Here is a 19,652-nt window from a genome sequence, read left to right on the forward strand (position 1 = left end):
TGAAAATATGAAATAACAAATAAAAGTTGCTCTCATATAGTGGTGAGTGAATTCCACTGGGTTCTGGGCCCAAACTGTATTAAGCCAAGCTGGGAACTATACTATAAAACTAGATGAAGGTGAAGGTGAATTTGCAAGTGAATGTTGGTCTATATGCACAAGTGAAGAATGATTTCCAGGACTGTTCTGACAATAGCTTTCCATCACATTGATCATTCTGGTCTGTCTGCACAGGAACATGGACAAAGTGATCACTTCAGACTGGGTCAGCAGCCTGGCTCTTTTAACTAGAATCATTTTACTTGGAGCCTTGGAATAGAGCAGGTACTTGTATTTAACTGGTATGTGCTCAAGCCAGTGGCAAGAAGCTGCCCACATCTCCACTCCAAAAGAACTCATTTGGTCAATGGAGTAGGGAAGTTAGTGACATATACTGGTTAATTGAGAATAAGCATTTTACTCTTGATATGAAATCTCAAAGAAAAACAAGAGTATAAGATGGTATCAGGAATTGCATTTTAGAAAGAGAAGATGGATTTGTTCATGTCATGGTAATTGTACACAATTGGTAACATCATGGTATTGTCATGGTAATGTCAAGACACAACAAGGATATAGCCAGGATGCTCCATTAGCATCTATGTGATGTCTAGAATGAAGGAAGCAATGAAATTCTCTGTAATGCTGGGTAGACCCTCTGTGGCCAACTTATGATATATAGTTTTTGAGAAATTAAATATGTATATATACACATATATATGTGGATGTATACAGATATATGTACATGTATGTTATTCATGTTTTAATGCTTCTATAGTTTCTAAATCCAAAAAAAAGTTAAGATAGCACTTTTTAATTCTTAGGAGATACTTGAGATATGTCTGTAACAACAACAACAACAACAAAAGAAACCCAGATTTGGAAAAGACTGGTTATGGATAGTTATAGGAAGGGAAGGAAGATGATATCAGAAGGGGAAAGGACCTTAGAGTTCATCCATTCCAAACCCTACATTGTTCAGATGGAGAAACCAAGGCTCAGAGGGGAAATTAGTTGCCCAGTGAAACAAAGAGCACCAAAGCTGCCTTTGTGGCCAAATACAGGAGTGTTTTGTCATTTCCTTTTCCAGTAGATTAAGGCAAACAGAGGTTAAATGGCTTGCCCAGAAACATATTCAGCTAATAAGTGTCTGAGACCAAATTTGAACTGACTCCAGATTCTGCACTCTAGCCACTGAGCCACTTAGTTGCCTCCATGTACACATATACTATACACAGATGAAGCATATAGAGGTATGAAAATAAATTTAGTAATGCAAAATAACTTTAATTTAATTTTCATCTCTTTCTCATAGAAATTATGGAATGAACCAGGAATTTTAATTTTGGAGTTCCCCACATAGCCAAGAGATCATTCATAATGTCAAAGGAGCATAAATTTAAAGTTAGAAGGGACTTAAAGTGCATCTAGTTCAATCTCCTCATTTTAAAAAGGAAGAAACTGAGACACAGAAGGGGGAAAGCTTATTTGAGTTCATATATAGATATTGGCAGAGCCAGACCAGGCTTTCTGACCTTAAAGCCAGTGCCGTGATGCTTGAATGGGAAGAAATTCTCTTATAATAGTGTGTTTTATTTTTTATAATTTCTTGTTGCTCCTACTGCCTTCCGCTGCCCACCCCCAACACTACCTTGTGAATGCCCATAAGAATAGATTTATGTTCACTTTAATTTCATAATACCATCCAGGATATATGCAAATTCACAAGGAAGCTCATGAGAAATCGACATCTCTTTTGAAGAGTAGCATCTACCTACCATAATATAATTCCTGAAAGGTTATTGACTGTTTTGTTGTCGATTTTTTGCACAGTTAATGTTTCCCACCCCCTACCAGATGGAACCCAAGGAGGAGCCCTGATTATTATTGGGGTATCATTTTAAAGGTTGCCAGTCCAGTAGAATTAGTCATTTTACCAGCCAGCCAGCAGTAGCAGAGAGGAACACTTAATCTTCTTTCCATCTTCGGAAGTTTGCAGATCTTCTCATCGTCTGACATGTACCATTTCTTCTTTTTATATTGTGATAAAGTGGGAGTTGGTGAAAAATGAGGGATTAATGGCACTAAAGGCTGAAACCCTTGATATTTATCAAAAATTGGTGGTGCAGCACCAGCCACAGGGGAATGGCAAATTTCCGATTGGAGTCCAGTCCCATTCTTGCCTTGGCCTGGGCCCTGAGCACTAACATAGATGCTGCTGGTTGGTGAACACATGTGTCTCTTTGGCTATCCTCTGTCCATATGCAACACTCCCCCTTACGCCCACCCCAAGCCCATCACCTTTTCCAAAGATGCAAATTTTCTTTTTTTTTTTTTAAAGAAGTTCAGAGGGCAATAAAATCTGTTTCAAAATACAAGCAAGATAAACCATCCGCCTGATATAATTATGCTCTACCACTTAAATTTAGACATTGGGCTTCATCTCTTACTTAAATGTATCCGTGTATTTTAATAGGGACATTCAGCTCTGCTTTTATTAATGTGAAAACATTAAAGCCCCAACCCTGAATTCTAAAGCCTTAAAGGGCTGTTTCAAACAGAACCTGTCATAAAATGTGCTCTCAAGCGTGTCCCCTTTAAGAGATTCAAGAATTAAATGTTCCCGTATGTGAATTTTATTTTGTACAGCACATTTGCTTTATGGCTACAATTAAGTTAGATGTGCCGATAACAATGTCTGCTTTCCATTTTAAATCGCACATTTCAGACAGTGTGCATTGTTTTATTATCTAATCCACATGCTTTTAATTGCAATTATGGTCCCTTATGAGTCCCCTGGGAGGGCATGATTGCAATTAAAAATGTAATTTAAATGTTAATTAATTACATTCATTTTCTAAACTGGGAAAATTTCATTTATTATTTTCATGTGTTGTGCACTTATCCTAAATGCATTACCTTCTAAATGTTTTTTTTTCTAAATTAAGTGTTATGTTTATAAAACAGGGTGTTTAATACCCTTTAAAATTTTTGTAAGGATGTTTATACAAATTATTACTTTAAATTAATTGATTTTGAACTATATGCATGAACTGTATGTTTCTTATAGAATTTAAAAAGGTAATAATTTTCTGAGGCTAAAACATGATATCTAAAATGTCTATTTTCCTCATCTATCCTTTGATAGATTTTGGTGTGGATAAGAAAGTCTGCAGATTTTTATTACCATCATTATTATTGTTATTATTTTTACAAAGGAAGAAAGATATTTTTGCTACAAATGATACAGACCATTAATATGAAAAGGATTTTTTTTTTCTGAAATGAGAATTGCAATGAAAAGAAAAATGAAAGTTAAACTAATATGTCATCCTGTTTCATGCTACCTAATAAGAGAAAATAAAAATTAACCATCCTCGCCTCAAAAAAGAATGGGAGGTTATCTTAAGTATATCATAGGATAGTAGAATTGATAAAATAGGAGAACTGGAGATCATTTAAACTAAACTCTTCATTTTACACTTGAGGAAACTGAGGATTAGGAAGAGTAGTTGATCTATTTGACCATTTGTTTTATCTGTCATAATCTCCCCACCCATCACTTATTTCATCTATCACCAGAGTCTAGCAATGGCCATTCTAGTACAGCAGAAAAGAATTCTGGACTTGGAGTTGAGAATCTTAAGCCCAGCTTTCTGTTATGACTTTGCTTTGAGACTTGGGCAAACCCTTTAGTTTTCTTTATCTCAATTTCTTCATTTGCTGAATGAATTGGACTAGATGGTTGCTAATGTCACTTCTGTTCAAACATTCTGTGTTCAAAGGCCCTTTTTGATACTGACATCTTGAAGATCTAATTTTTGAAAAGAGGAAAAAAAATTCATTGTTTTTAGATCTTACCTCAAATTCGATAATTGATCAAATTGTTTTAGTTTTATAACTAAGCCTGAATGAATGAAAATGCTAATTCCAAGAGTATAGAAGCCTGTTCTAGGTATTTCTCCTTATCCAGCAACTATTAGAGTGGCTTAAACAATTAATAAATACTTTCTGAGTATTTTTACCTTGATAAATTTTCTTCACATCTTTCCAATTTTCCTCATATAGTTTATGTTTATGAACTTATATTTCTGAAGATTTGTAATGTTTGAAATTTTAACAAATTCTAGAAAATTGTGTGTGTGTGTGTGTGTGTGTGTGTGTACACATGCTGAGGCCACAGAGTGGGCAAAATATTATGGGGAGATGCAAAATGAAATTAAAATTAAATTAAATATATACCAATCCCTACCCTTTTATTCAATTTAATAAGTTTGTACTGATCATCAATACTATGTATAGGAATTATTCTGACCTCTGAGCAAGATACTACCATTATGTCAGCCATGGTCCTTTAGGGAGTTTATAGTACTATTAATAATAACAGTTTATATTTATATAAATTTTTAAAGATTTTCATATAAATTTCCCTAATGATAACTTTGTGAGATTGATAGGTCAAATATCCCCATTATATAGATGAGGAACTAAAACATCTAAGAAGCTAAAGCAGCTAAATGGTATAGTAAAGAGAAGGTTGGTCCAGGAATCAGGAAGCTCTCAGTTAACTAGCTATGTGATTTTGACAAATCACTTAGTCTCTGTCTGCCTCAATTTCTTCAGTTGTAAATAGGTATAATAAAAGCACAAACCTCACAGAATTGTTTTAAGGGTCAAATGAGATAATAGTTGTAAAAAAAAAATTTATTCAGTCATTTTTCAGTCATGTACAACAAATCTTTATGATCTCATTTGGGGTTTTCTTGGCAAAGATCTAGAGTGACTTGACATTTCCTTCTTCAGCTCATGTTACAGATGAAGAAACTGAGGCAAATGGGGTTAAGTGACTTGCCCAGAATCACACAGCCAATCTGAGGCCTTATTTGAACTTAAGAAGATGAGTCCTCCTGACTTCAGCCCTGACACTTAGCAAAGTGCTTACTAGTAGATTGTAGTAGTTATTGGTTGACATTTAATAAATATTCATTCCCTGTTCCTTCCCTCAACCTCAGGCATACAGTCTAGAAATATTTAAGGGGGAATTTGAACTCAGGGCAGTTGGCTCCAAGACCAATTTTTCTTTCATTATCATACTGCTTTTACAACTAAACTAGCACAGATGAAACACCATGGGTCATTGGCAAATTTGGAAAGCATTTCATAGTTTCCTTCAGCATCTCACCCATTCATCTTTTTCTCTGCACTCAGCAAATGCCTTCTCATCTCTCACCTGAACTAGGGTGGTAGCCTCCTTATTGACCTCCCTGTCTCCAGTCTCTCCCTTGGCTTCCCGAAGCACAGGTCTAGCCTTGTCACTCCCTTGCTTAAGTAGGTTTGGTTTATTGCCTCTAGCATAAAATGTAAATTCCATGGGGTATTGAAAGCCCTTTCACAATCTGGTTCCAACCCATCTTTCCAGACCAATTTCACATTCCTCACCCTCACTCTACCTTCCAAGAAAACCAGCCCCTCTGCTGTCAAGTTTCCATCTCCGACCTCTGAACAGCTGGCACATTGTTCCTCCATGCTAGGAAGGCTTTTTCTCCTCATCTTCACCTCTTCCCCTTAAATCTCAGCTCAAATTTCTGCTTTTCACACAAGACCTTTCCTGTTCCCCTAATTGTCAGCATTTCTGATCTCTCCCTTGCCCATTTACTTTGTATATATTTTATATTCACTTATCTCTAAGGTGTCCCCCAGTAATATATAAATTCTTTAAGGTAAGGATCTCTTTTCACTTTTGTCTTTATCCCTTGTAATAATACTGAGATTAAATATATTAGGCATTTGATAAATATTTGTTGAATTGAGTTGTTTTATATGGTATGTTGGAAAGAGCAGTGAACTAGATGTCAGGAAAGCTGGGTTTGAAAGCCAATTCTGTTGTCAACTAGCTCTGTGACTTTCACCTAAATAGGGCTGGGGAAACTGGGAATTTGGGATTTACCAACATTTAAAGGATAATAGCAACAAAAACAATAATAATAACTATCAGAATAATAATAATAGCATTTATCTAGCACTAAGTATCAGGTACTATGCTAAGCCTTTTACAAATTTTTTTTCATTTGATCTTCACAACAATGCTGGGAGATGGGAGTTTTGGTTTTTTGGGGGTTTTTTAGTTAATTTGTTTTTGTTTTAGTTTTGCGAGATAATTGGGCTTAAGTGACTTGCCCAGGATCACACAACCAGCAACTGTCGGAGGTCACATTTGAAATCAAGTATTCCTGACTCTAGGCCCAGGGTATCTATTGTGCCATCTTGGGGTACTAGTACTACTTATGCTCTTTGAAATTACTTACTTACTTAGCATCTAATTAGCAAGAGAGTAAAAGAACAAGTCATAGTCCTCCAGTGACCAGATTTAAGGTGAACTCCTTCCCCCGGCTCAGTATTCCTCCCTTCCTTGCAGATGCTTCTTCTGGTCCCAGTTTTGTGGGTTTTGTCTTCTCCCAACATATCCAACATGACTCCTTAGACCTGACATGGTCACACAGAATCTAAGGTCTTTTCCCCATCTTTAATCAAATTGTTCTTGAAAATTAATTTGAAAGCACCTTCTCTGATAATTCCCTCATAGACCAGAATTGTTCTGTGAACCTCGGACAAGACACTTAGGTTCAAGATTTGTTTCTTCATCTATAAAATGAAGTTATTAATTTCTAAGATCTACTTTGAACAATCCATGAAATTTTATGAATGAGAAAACCACTAAGAGCCATATCATTGATGGTACTGACCATCCAATACAATCTACTGAGCTAACTGCATGTAAGGGACTGAGCTAGGCCCTGGAAACAAAAAGACAAAGTAGCCAAAAGTTCTTCCATCTGGGAGTTTACATTCTACATTAATTCAATGGGAATTCTATGAGTAAAAATGACCAGAGAAGAAGGGATGTGGGACAAAGAGGAACATGGAAGAAAAGGTTCAGAGAATAGTAAGAAATTACCAACTTAAAGGATCTTGTGTCTAACATAGTATATAACCTAGTGAGAGAGTCCTCCCTGAGACTGATTCTTTATTTGGAGCTAGGGAATAAATGTCACAAAGCTGCTAATCCTTTTGGGTTTGGTTCTAAATGACTAAAACTTTCCATGTTAAGAGGAAACTGCTTCATGACCATTTCAAGATGACTTATGATTTTTATTTAGAAAATCATACCATCCCTTTGAATTTGTACTCTGCCATTCTGGTTTCAAAGATGGTAGACTCAGAATTATATCAGAGTATGTATGAAAGTCCATGGGGCATGTCAGTGGTTAAGAGTTTAGCCAAACACATAATATCATGGATTTCTTCTTAATTCTAATTCTCTCCTAAACAGAAACTGGATGACAGTAGGAATGGGAGAGAGTAAAGAGAAATGGGGAACAGTGGGAGAACAACCATATGGTTCTCATTACAAAAGACCAAAGATAATAGAAGATTACATAGCATCCATTTAGAAGTACATTAAGGGATACATGTTGTCCTTTTATGTTCTGCCTTTTCTTTACTACTGTTCTTTTTATCCAAGATCATACATTTGTTCTCCTTTAAGATAAAATTAAATACAGTTACAGAGGCTTAGCAAAATGGTACTCAAATATAAAATATTTTCTTGGACTTTTACATCTGTCCTTTTTAGCTTCTAGGCAGCTCTTATGTAATGCTATTTTTATAAAATAAAAAAAATTCACTCATCAAGACAGTCAATACTATCTTACTGTTGCAGGATGTTCAACATTTTACAAAGTGCCATATCACTTAAGAAGTGCTGTAAATTTTGTGTTATAATCACAAAATATAGATAAACTAGAATTATTATGTCCACTTTACAGATGAGGAGAATGAAACAAAAAACATTTAAGTGATCCGCCTGAATGCATGCAGCAAGTCAGTGATGGATTAAAACCCTGGCCCTCTTGAGTTCTAGTTCAACCCTTTTTTGATTCCATCTTACTGCTCAAATGTCTGATACTTGAGTGTTGTGTAGATTAGAATTTTCACCTTTAATCCAGATGTTTGGCATCATAGAGACACAGCCAGGGACTCTGTTTACTCTTTCTCTCTCCAGCTCCCTGACAGCACAAGGATACTTGCTGGCCATGTGAAACAGTGGCAAGTCTCCACAACTGAGGAATTTTTCCCTGGCTCTAACTCCTTGGTGGTGTAAAGATGCCTTCTTTTTATTCCCCCACATCCTTGCTTTGCTAGCTCATAGCTCTCAAGAAAAAGAAAAAAAAAAGCTGAAAGAGGCATCTTTTTAAAAAAAAACTGATATGGTTTTCTACCCAGATCCTTAAAAGTTGTTTTGAATTTTTGAGCAGATTGATGTCAGAGGAAAGGAACCATAAACCCTTGGTGAAGAGATTACTGAACACAGTTCAGGCTGTCCCCCAGCATACAGAGCTAACATGCTGGTTTATCAAAGCCCTCTTAATTAGAGGTTGCTAGGGAGCATTGCTATTATGAAAAGCCAATCGAGACTAGACTGTGTCCTTGCTTCTATGGCCATGCATTTTTCATATGGGATTTGTTACATGTAGTTGTTGGCTACTATGAGTGCAAAATGCCTAATTACCTCCCAGGTACTCAGCCAAATGGACTAGAATATTCACAAGCATATTTTTCTTTCTCTGTGCCCGTTATATTCATTACTGATTTTAAGACAGGGAGAGTCATTACCAGAGCCAATACACAAGTAAATGATATGATGTTTCATTGTTAACTAGCAGTGCTCTTGATTCTCCTATCAATGCAGGATGCTGTAGTTCTCTTTAAGATGAAGAGATCAAAACAGTTACATGAATCCTGATAACCGTCATTGGCTATCTATTGAAAATCAGATTCTAAATAAATTACCACTCTTCTCCTAAAGCTCTGCTTGACATGTCCTACTTGTTATGTGACCTAGATAATTTCCATAAATTAACCTCCTTTACCTTCCATTTCTCTGCTACCCTGCTGTTCCCCTTCCAGAAGTGTTCCATCATTACGTAACTCACCTAGTGGATTAAGCAGACAGGGATGCCACACTAAGTTTCCATGTGACACTAAGAACCTACAGAACCAGCCTAAGCATTCATTTGCATCCTGCTCACTAAACCTGTCATAGAGATGGAGAGATAATATAGTTGGTGATGTATCCTGAATTAGCTGTCAATTTCTGTAAAGCTCATTCAAAGGTATGGAAAGAAAGAAGTCCTCAGACAAACCCTGTCTTGCTCCCCTTTACTCTTTTATCATTTTCCTGGCTCCCTAACCCTATTCATTTTTAATGGTGACTCCTGTCAGCCATGACCCCTTCAGAAGACTGGAAGGCCTGAAGTCACCATATGCTCCTTCCCATAGCATGTGCTTGCCACTGGCTGCTCCCCCAATTGAATAGTAAGGGCCCTGTTCAAGAAAGAGTAATCATTATGTCACCTACATCACTTTACAGAAGAAATACAGCAAAATAGAAGTCACTTTGTCTTTTATGAACTCTCTGCTTTTTTTTGATATTCACCAAACCTTCAGAGGGTCCAGGCATTAAGGGATAAAGGCCACATTTGCAGTTCATCTTACCAAACAATTTCTATACCTTTTTTACTTCTCAAAATTTTAATGAAATATACCTAATAACGAGTAGTAATCACCAGGATCTCTTACTCAAGTTTTGAATAATTTGATGCAGAACATGTATTGGCTTAGCTGTAACTAGTTTAGGGGACTTATTGTTTTTCCCCAGGATGCTGACATTTAGAGGCAGAACTTAGCTAGAATAATTGGTTACAATGGGAAGCTACTAGGTGTCCCCCTACCTTTTCCAGATGACATTTCCAAATGAGAGCTATCCCTTTACCCTCACTCAAGGACTTCACTTCTTATAAGATTCTATATTCACATGGGCATACAAGACGATTTGTCTCTCCTCTCCTTCCCACCATAGAATTTGACTTAAAATTTGATTTGAGGGTATACCCCCCCAATTATTTTTTTAAATGCTAGTTATGTCTCTGCTCAGTGGAGTAGATGAACTATATTAATAAGATGCAAAACTAGAATGAAGAAATTTTAAATGTATCTAACTCATATTCCAGAATCTTTTTTCCTTTTTTTTTTTTTTTTTAGCTTCTATAAAGTACTAATAAGAATTCCATTTTATTAATTCATTTAGTGTTAGTTCAAGTATCTGCTATATTCAGTGCACTATGTTCAGGGTTGAGGGAAGATAGATAACTGATACACAATCCCTGCCTTTAAGAAATCATCTCTTTTCTAAAAAAGATTTCATCATGAACTTTTGATCACACATCCTCCTTGGTACTAACGCCTATCTGATTTTCTTGCATAATTTACAACTTTTTTCCCACACTCTAAAATGGAGGTAATGTGTCAGAATTACCCCAGTTTCTAGATCCTACTCTGTTGCTACCTTCAGTAGCCTTTATTAATTTTTAAGATATTCACCTTCATTTTCTAAAACAGTTAGTTGCATGGTAATCATGGGAGAAAATTTTTGAAACTTGACTACCTGAACATTTCTCCCTTTCTTCAAATGTTCTTTAGTGCTTTCAATTAAAGACTAATATCTTTGTGGGGTGTGTGTGTGTGTGTGTGTGTGTGTAAATCCTTCAAAAGTTATAAGGAAAAAGACAAATAATATCCAAGTCTGGCTTCCTGGTTGAAGGTTTAAGTACTGTTTTTCCAAAGGAAGAAGGACCATACTGTTAAAGCAGTTTCAGCTCACTGCTGATATTGAAAATTCATTGGAGTTTGGAATTCAGAACAAAATTCTTATACTAGCAGCCCACAGGGAAGTAGGAACACAAAGATAAAATGAAAAAGAGGTGCAGGTAATTGGGGATTAGGAGTAGAAGTCATGCCTTCTAAAGAGTTTTCCTACTCTCTGCACTCCTAGCAAATCTAGTCAGTGGTAAACAGATGGTTTTTAAAATTTTAACGCTTTGTATGCTTAGTCAAGATCAAAGTTACATCCAGTTTACAGAAGACATTTTATAATGAAATATTTTTTGATTTTCTTCCCAAAATGTCATTCTGTTGGAAATATGCAGAGGGTGGAGATGTGAGTAAATGTTGGTAAATATTTATCAAAAATACTAATAGCTATCACTTCACAATTTCTAATACAATTCGTGAACTTATCAAATATATCCTCAATTTCTATATCATATATTCATGCATATACAAACACATGTATATACACAGGCATGTATCTTTATGTATATTTCTGTATGGTGACAAAGTAACTAGTCAATTCAATCAAAAAATTGACATTGATTGAGATTGTATTGACAAAATATCCAGATTTCTCATTAGATTTTTGACTTAACCAAATTGACTAGCAGTTTGGGCAGCAGTTTCTCAGAAATAAGTGTAGTTATATGTATATGTATATTTGTTCTAATTCATTCCAATGCCTTTCCTAAATGGACAGGCCAACTCTTTACTGCTGTTTTGTTTTGAAAATCCATGTCTAACTGTTGTCTACTCTCCATTACAATGCTCACTGGATATTTTTTGCATGTTTTCTCATATATAGGGCATTGTTTTCCATTAACTTGCATTGGTTCTCATGCCAATAATCTATAAATATTGAGATCAGTATTAAAGGGAAAACAATACAATAATCAAAACAAAAAGCCACTTGAATATTTTGAGCAAAAAAAAAAAAAAAAAGTAAATGTCAGCTCCTTTATCGTCAAGGTAACTCTAACTGATTCACTACAATTTACATAGCCCCAATGTCTATTTACATGCTTACTTACTCTGTTGTTCACTAAAGAAATGTAGTTACCTTAGCAACTGCAGTATCACATATTGTTCAGACTAACTACTCTACGTAACACCTTCCAAAAGGAGGATACAAATTTAGGTACTTGCATCTCATAGACATATGTCCTGTGTTCTATAGAATTTTTATTAAGCTCAGAAAAGAACTTGGTGAGGTATAAATGACATTCTCATTTCTTCAAAACTGAATCACTACACCGGGGTACATAGATACTAATATAAAGACAATAGGTTTTGGATAATATTGGTAAAATGTTCCTCCTTTTATATCTGGGTAGCATATCAAGAGAAAGTGTAACTCTAACAATAATAATTCATTTCTATAGGATTTCAAGATTTGAGAGGTACTTTCCTTACAATATTCCTATTTGGTTATTTGTATAAGTATTATTGTCCTCTCATTGTACATATGAGTAAACTGATAGTCAGAAAAGTAATGTGACTTGACTAAAGTCACCTAGCTAATAAATGATGGATTCTGGATTTGAACCCAAGGTATCAAATTTTCTTTTTTTGTTTCCTCAGAGGCAATTAGGATTAAGTGCCTTGCCTAGGGTCACACATCTGGGAAGTGTTAAGTGTCTGAGACCAGATTTGAGCTCGGGTCCTCCTCACGTTAGGGCTGGTGCTCTATCCACTGTACCACCTAGCTGCCCTGGTATCAAACTTTCTACCACAATGTGGACATTGCATTTTAGAGTCTAACTAGCATACAGTTTTGTCTAATTTTAAATTATGTTTTCCCAATGTGATAATGATGTGATGGGTAATGAGAATATCATAGCTAAAGTCAAGAAGAACTGAATTCAAATCCAACTGCTAACATTACCTATATGACAATAGGCAAGTCATTTAATTTCTCTGCTGTCTAATTTCTTCATCTATAAAATTAGGACAGGAATAATTGTACTTAGCTACTTCACAGGCTTTAAATATATGAAAAATGATGTTCCCTTAAAAATGCTATATGGATGTCAACAATTATTGTCATTTAAGATCACAGATTCTTAAGATTAGAAGGACCTTGGAATCAACAGGCTAACCCCTATTCAAAGCATGAGTCATATCCATAAAGTTAATTCTTGTTGGTCACCCAGCCTCTGTATGAAGACCACTAGTAGAGAAAAAGAAACATTATTCTACATAGTAAGCATGTAATAAATAATATAAGTATATATGTTTCTATGTATCTGTCCATCCATCCATCCATCCATCCATCTGTTCCCCGAATCAGCCTGCTGTTCTTGTGTTCGACAACTTTATTTGCCTTTTATTGAGCACAAAATCTACCTCCATATAACTTCCAACTCATTGGTCCCAAGTCCATCCTCCAGGACCAAACATAACAAGTTCATCCCCTTCCACATGACAGCTCTGCAAGTATTTGAAGACAGCTTTATACAAAACCACTTCCCCATCACAAAATATGCCCAAAAAACCAACAAAAAATTGCTGAGGCCTAATCATGTGATAAAATTCATTTTGTCACATTGATCACAAATGTCTGGGCTTCTCTTACAACTAATACTATTTCATTCTTAAAGAGACATCATGAGTATGTTAAAAAAAAATCTAGGGGCATGTGGAAAAATTATCAACACAAAATCAGTCCTTTAACAGAACCATAAATATTATTCCCCTTCCTCCCCCATATTGTCCTAAAAGCCTATTTGATTCAAAATAAGCATGTTCATTCTTGGTCAGGTGCCTAGTGTAGCAAACACAGTTTTCTGTTGTCAGCAGAATTCCCAAGAGATATGGGGACCTGCACTATGTGTGTGTGTGTGTGTGTGTGTGTGTGTGTGTGTGTGTGTACGTGTGTATAAAAGCACTATTAGATCATTAACTCCATGAGGACAAAGACTTTTTCTAAATTTTCAATTTTTTCCAATTTTTGAACTCAGTAAGGACATAATAAGCAGTTATTGAATCAATTCTCTGCTTAAAAATATAATAGGACATTCAATGGTTTTGAAGGTTAAATGAAGTTTCTGGGGTCAGTTCTGATCTTGGCTCTGCTTCTTCCTATATAACTATGGCCAAATCTCTTATATTTCTGGACCTTAATTTATGCTTCTGTAAAATGAGGAATCTGGAATAGGCAATCTCTAAAATTCCTTTCAGCTCTATATCCTACAATCATATGAATTGAATTTGTTTAAATGACATCGCAACTATTCAATAGCTTAGAAAGAAAGATCCTAAGGATGCAATAGTTCAGGTATCGTGTAAAACAGAAAGCCTTAATAACAGAAGCAGCCAACAGGGCTACTTGTCTTATGGGATTGACATCTGTCCTCTGAAAAATTCAATGTCATTAGTCAAAGATCTTGAAAAGAGATGGTAAGAAAAAAAGACCATGGAGCAGATAGATACTTCCCTTTTGCTGTTGGTGACATTGGAGCACAAATATTCCATATTCCATTGAGTATTCTGTGATTTGTTCCATTTTGAATATACACTTAGAGAATGCCACAGAATGGGTTCTGGGCATAAAATATCATTGACGGAGACATGAGGTTTTCTTTTATCTTCCAGCTTTGTGTCCTACTGGTTTGAACTTGAGAGTAATTGATCCTTCTTAGCAGTGGGGACCTCTTTCTGCCCCTCCTCCCAGAGGAGAGAGTTTTAATGTTTGCAAAATGTTTTAAGACCATCAAGTTGAGCTTTAAATGATCATTATTTGCTTGTATTTAATTAAATTATATAGTGTCTTCCTTGCTCATTATTATTTAGCTTATATGGAACTTTAGAAAGCTCACATTCAGCACAAGGAGGCTGTTTTTCCTCTTGAATTTGGCAGGAGATATGTGGACCCGCGTTTCAAGCTTAATTTTCTATGATACCCCAGAGTACAGTGTGTGCTAGATTCCTTGCTGCTGAGAAAAGTGACCCTTGCCCAGTCTTGGCAGGATCAAGACTGGGGAAGTCCCAGTGTTCTCCGGTCTCATTCACTTCCACCACTGTTGATATTAAGTATAAGTTCAATGAAAGCATTATCAATGTTTTACCTCAGTCTCAAGCATAATTCTTCCAGTACTTAGAATCCCCTTTGAAATAAAACTTGATTTTAAAAACAGGACTTCAGGAGTCCAGAAATTCCAGTGAATTTGCTGAGTCCTCTGCATTCTTCTGTCAAGGTGGTTCCCCACTAGTTACCATATCCAACAATTTTTAAGTCAACATTAATTTTGGCCTCTCCCCATACCCTCCTACTATATTTACATTAACCCAACCACAGCATTATTGGAAAATAAAAGATCATTTACCAGAGCAGGGCACACATAGTGATACCATGATGTTGCCAAAGAGTACATGGAGTGGCAGATGATTCCCTTGGAGGATATACAGGACCACTGGCTTTGTATGAACAACTTTATTTCCCTACTCCTGTTCTGCAGGGCAGCCATGTACCACCACCCCACCCATGTACACATAGCTTCACATTCTGATAAAGTTTCCTTACCCTGAAAGCGTATCTAAGCTAATTGAAATAGATTCATGTGGGCAATAAACGCCCAATCCATTGTTGGCTTGGTCTCTGCAGATATTGGTTTTTCCTTGCTGTGGCTTAAGCCATATTAATAGTCTTATTTCCTGGAGTGGTGAAGAATGAGTTATTTTTCCTACCCAAAAAATATTTTCTTTTTAAAGCAGAGACCATGTGTATATAAGATGGGTAAGCCATTTGATGGAACCTGAGCATCTATCAGAAATCACTGGACTAACTGGTTCTGTTTCCCCAATTCAACTTAGCATCTTGTTGGGTAGAGAATTGTAAAGAAAATCCCTTTGGAATATTTGGAAAAAAAACCAGTTAATTTCTAAAGATCAATTATCTTAACTGAGAAAGCCTCTTTTTTATTTCTTTATTTCATAGTCATACCACTCCCCCATACTAAACATCTCTGGAACTACCTACAATATAACTGAGGACAAATAAGCACACCATTACCAAACAGCAATTATTAAGGACCCAAAATTTGTATTATCACCTATTCTCCCTGATTTCTTTTTTTTTCTCAAAATAGTCTAATATTTTTCTACTCCAGGTAACAAGATCTAGCTTCCCTTTGTAAAATAGGAAATCATATATGCATGTGAGAAGAGGAGATAGATACATAAATACATAGACAGAGACAGACAATTAGATAGAGGCAACTAGTGGCTCAATTACTAGAGGACTGGACCATGAGTCAGGAAAACATGAATTCAAATACAGTTTCAGATTCTTACTATTTGTTTGATCTTGAGCTAGTAATTAAACTGTTCATTTTACTCCACTGGAGAAAGAAATGACATAGCACTTTAGTATCCTTACCAAAAAAAACAAAAACCCTGGACAGTATGGTTTTCAAGATCATGAAAAATCAGACATGACTGAATGACTGAACAACAATAACAGATAAACAGAGACATCGATACAGACTCTCATATATGTATATCATATATACATATGCATATATCTATGTTGCTTCTCTAAGTAGCATAAGATACTATTTATTTTAAAGTTTCTAGTGGAAGGCAATATCAGAGAGAATTCATAACATTTGATTTTGTGAAACAGTTTTTCATATTTGAAGTAGGAGCTAGTCCCAAATGAATGGCACAATGGCCTTTGTGGTCACAGAATTCTGGAAGTAACCTCTGTTATTCTGCAGCTGGGTCAGACCTCCCTAGACCATTTTGATGGCTTATTTCCCTAATACAACTATCCTACTTGTTGGAATTCCCTCCCCTGAGCTAAAGGATAATCCTTTTGACTTCTTTCCATCACCTCACCTTATTCTCTGTGGGCTTTTTTTTTTTCCTTTCGTTTTTCCACTGCCATTACCTCCAAATATAGACTAATTTAGTCAGCTCTGAGAAAGATACCTGGTTCCTTTTTACCCTCACCAAAAGCTCATTGATGACCTTTTCTGCCATACTTCTTTTTGGGGTACGTTGTCAAAGCATACATAACAGTATCCATCTTCACTCTAGATAGTTTCTTTTGCCTGCTATCAGGTAATTCTTTCCCTCTCTCTGACCTTGTCTCACTGTCAATTTCCTTTGTGACCAGCTCCTTTTCTCCCTAGGGTCTTTCATAACACTCCCAAGTCATTTTCTGGCCAGGGTCCACCTAAAACAACAAGATGGAGGAGGGAGGCGGCTACCACATTTACATTCTTCCCTCATCAATCACTTGGGGAAGGTTCACTTCTTTGCAATCTAAACAGAGAAATCTGTCCCCTCTTGTTGGGGGAGGGGGCTGTCACTAGGGTTTAAAAAAAAAAAAAACATTTTGGACCAGTCTAAAAAAAGCCCCTAGGGCAGAATGGTCCTAATTATACCCTCCCCATTTCTCACTGCACCTTGTGGTTATATGGGCTTTGCCTCTTTGTATGATGTTTAAATGATTTTTAAGCTGCAGAAGGAGCCTACCTAATCAATTTTCCTGGCCTTGTCCTCTTAGCATCCAATAAATGATAGATACAGGGCAGTTGTGATAATGGTTTGACAATAGCAACACATCTTGGGGCTAGACTTTTCTGTAAGAAAAAAAAATGTCATCCACCAAGTGTTGGCGCTGTCCGCTCCAAACAACTATAAAAAAAAAAATTGCAGTTTTATAAGAATCTCTGGTCCCTTTGTCAATACTTTAAAGATGGTTCTTATTTCTGAGCAGATATTGATTGGGTATAGGTTAGGGCCCTGGTTCCATTTGTCATTTCTGATATAATATCGTGTTATCGTTTAAAGCTGTAATGGGAGAGGTAGCTGAGCTTAAAGCAAACTGGTTGTCTCAAAGTTTGATAAATGGCTAGATGGTCTTTGTTTCTGCAGCAGTGAGCAGTTGGCTACGATTTGCTTTACCTTTTATCCAAGAATAACTGTGTGATGGGTTCTGGAAGCGAACAGTATCATTTTGTCAGATGTGGTTCAGAGCGAGCCGGGTGGTCTTAGCAGAACAGCTGAGGGATTTTAGCACCCGACAGGATGTTAGCAGAGGGCCTGTGTAAATCTGAAACAGCTCAGGCTCCACATGGCTGCCTTTGGTTGAAAAGTTCTCAAAGCTGTTTTTTAAGGTGAGAGGACAGGAAATGCTGGAGGGATGGGGGTGGGGTGGGGAATGTGCTTTTGATAGTAATTTTATTCAGATGGAAGGATTCTGAGAGAGAGGGAGAGACATGAAGGGAATGGGTAGAGCTATCACGGGAGGAGACATTAAGTTGGAAATGTATGGCTGTCATGAACATATGCATGCTGTGGAAATCTCTAATATTGTGGCTCACTTGAATATAGGTGCCCTTAAAGGGCCCACCTTTCTACAATACAAGTTGCTTCATATCTCATTGTTGCCTTCGTGAATATGACCAAAAAATAATAAATAAATAGAAAAGAGCAGATCCTGAAGATTCTGTTCCTGTACCTGCAAGGTATTAGGATGTTGAAATGGTGGCACTTAATCTATCACTAGAGTCACTTTGTCAGGACGAATAGCAGTGGTTTGAGCCCAGAGATGCCTTCTCAAAATTCATGAAAACCAAAATGCTCACAAAATTTTAATGCAACACTGCGTGGTGGCAATGAATGTCATTTCCCCCCTAGCTCTCTTCAGACATAGAGAAGGATTGGCTGGGGATCATTAGGATGGACTGAAATAAATGGCGCCACATGCTAATCCAATCACCTTAAAATATACAGCAAGAGCCTAGTCATAAAGAAATGGAAAGTCAGAGTGAGAAAGGACCTAGTTGATCCTCCAATATTAGTCATTCTCAAAAGGGAAAGGACTTGAAGCCCAGAGAAGGAACTGACACCTAGTTGGTGCTGAAATTGAAGCTCGAATCCAAGTCCACTAGATCCCTTTTCGATGGTTTCCCTCCATTATGCTACACTGCTTCCTATTTAATAATAAGCAGCTAGAAGCATTCTTGAAATCATGTGCAAAATGTGGATTGACTCTATGATCCAAAGAGAATGCCACTGACCTGTGGTCTTTTTTTTCCCTCCGTAGTTAAAATGAATTTGTATAACCTGTCAGCACTCTTTCATAGGATGACCTTTCTTAATTTATGAGGAGAATCTTCCATGTTGTCAGTCACACTCAGGAGCATGGTCTCTGGCCATAAACCTAAGGGAATCTGACAAACATGTGGACTTAGTCCTATTACCGTGCTTTAATCAGCTGACTTCATCAAGCTAGACAATATGCATGCATTTATATGGGAGGGTTTATATCTACAATTTTAAAAAAAAAAAAAAAAAAAAGGAGGTACAATTGTTCTTTTTTGGATCGAGATCCCTGAACTCAATCATAATGAGAAAGCTCTTAAGTTATTTCTGTACTAGCTGAAATCAGGTACTAATATTTGAGCAAGAAAATGTCAATGTTATTATCAAGGGATTCTCATAGTAAAGTGATTCAAACTTTGGGTTACTTACTTCATTGAACTTTTAACCTCTAATGATCTGTGGATTTCTGATGAGAAATGAAAAGAGCAATGGAAAACTTGGGTTCAAGCGAAAATTCCTGGGTTCTGGTCCCAGCTTTCCCACAGTTGTGCAAGTCAATAAATAATAACAATAATAGGAGGAGGTAGATAGAGCACAGCCTTGGGGTCAGGAGGACCTGAATTCAAATATAGCCTCAGACACTTAACACTTCCTAGCTGTGTGACCCTAGATAAGTCACTTAACCTGAACTGCTTCATACAGAAAAATAATAATATTAATAATAGTATTATATAGCATTTTAAGATATTCAAAGTACTTTACAAATATTACCTCACTTGATAATCACAATAATCTGGGGAGACTAGTGCTATTATCATTCCTATTTTACA

General features: G+C 36.4%; 1 protein-coding gene across 2 annotated transcripts in view; it reads left to right on the forward strand.

The window, feature by feature from the left end:
• The window catches only part of TSHZ2 (teashirt zinc finger homeobox 2), a 274,614-nt gene that overhangs the window by 189,158 nt on the left and 65,804 nt on the right, over positions 1-19,652 (forward strand). The gene's annotated exons all lie outside the window — the stretch shown is intronic.

This window comes from Sarcophilus harrisii, chromosome 2 (assembly GCF_902635505.1).
Source record: "Sarcophilus harrisii chromosome 2, mSarHar1.11, whole genome shotgun sequence".
NCBI lineage: Eukaryota > Metazoa > Chordata > Mammalia > Dasyuromorphia > Dasyuridae > Sarcophilus > Sarcophilus harrisii.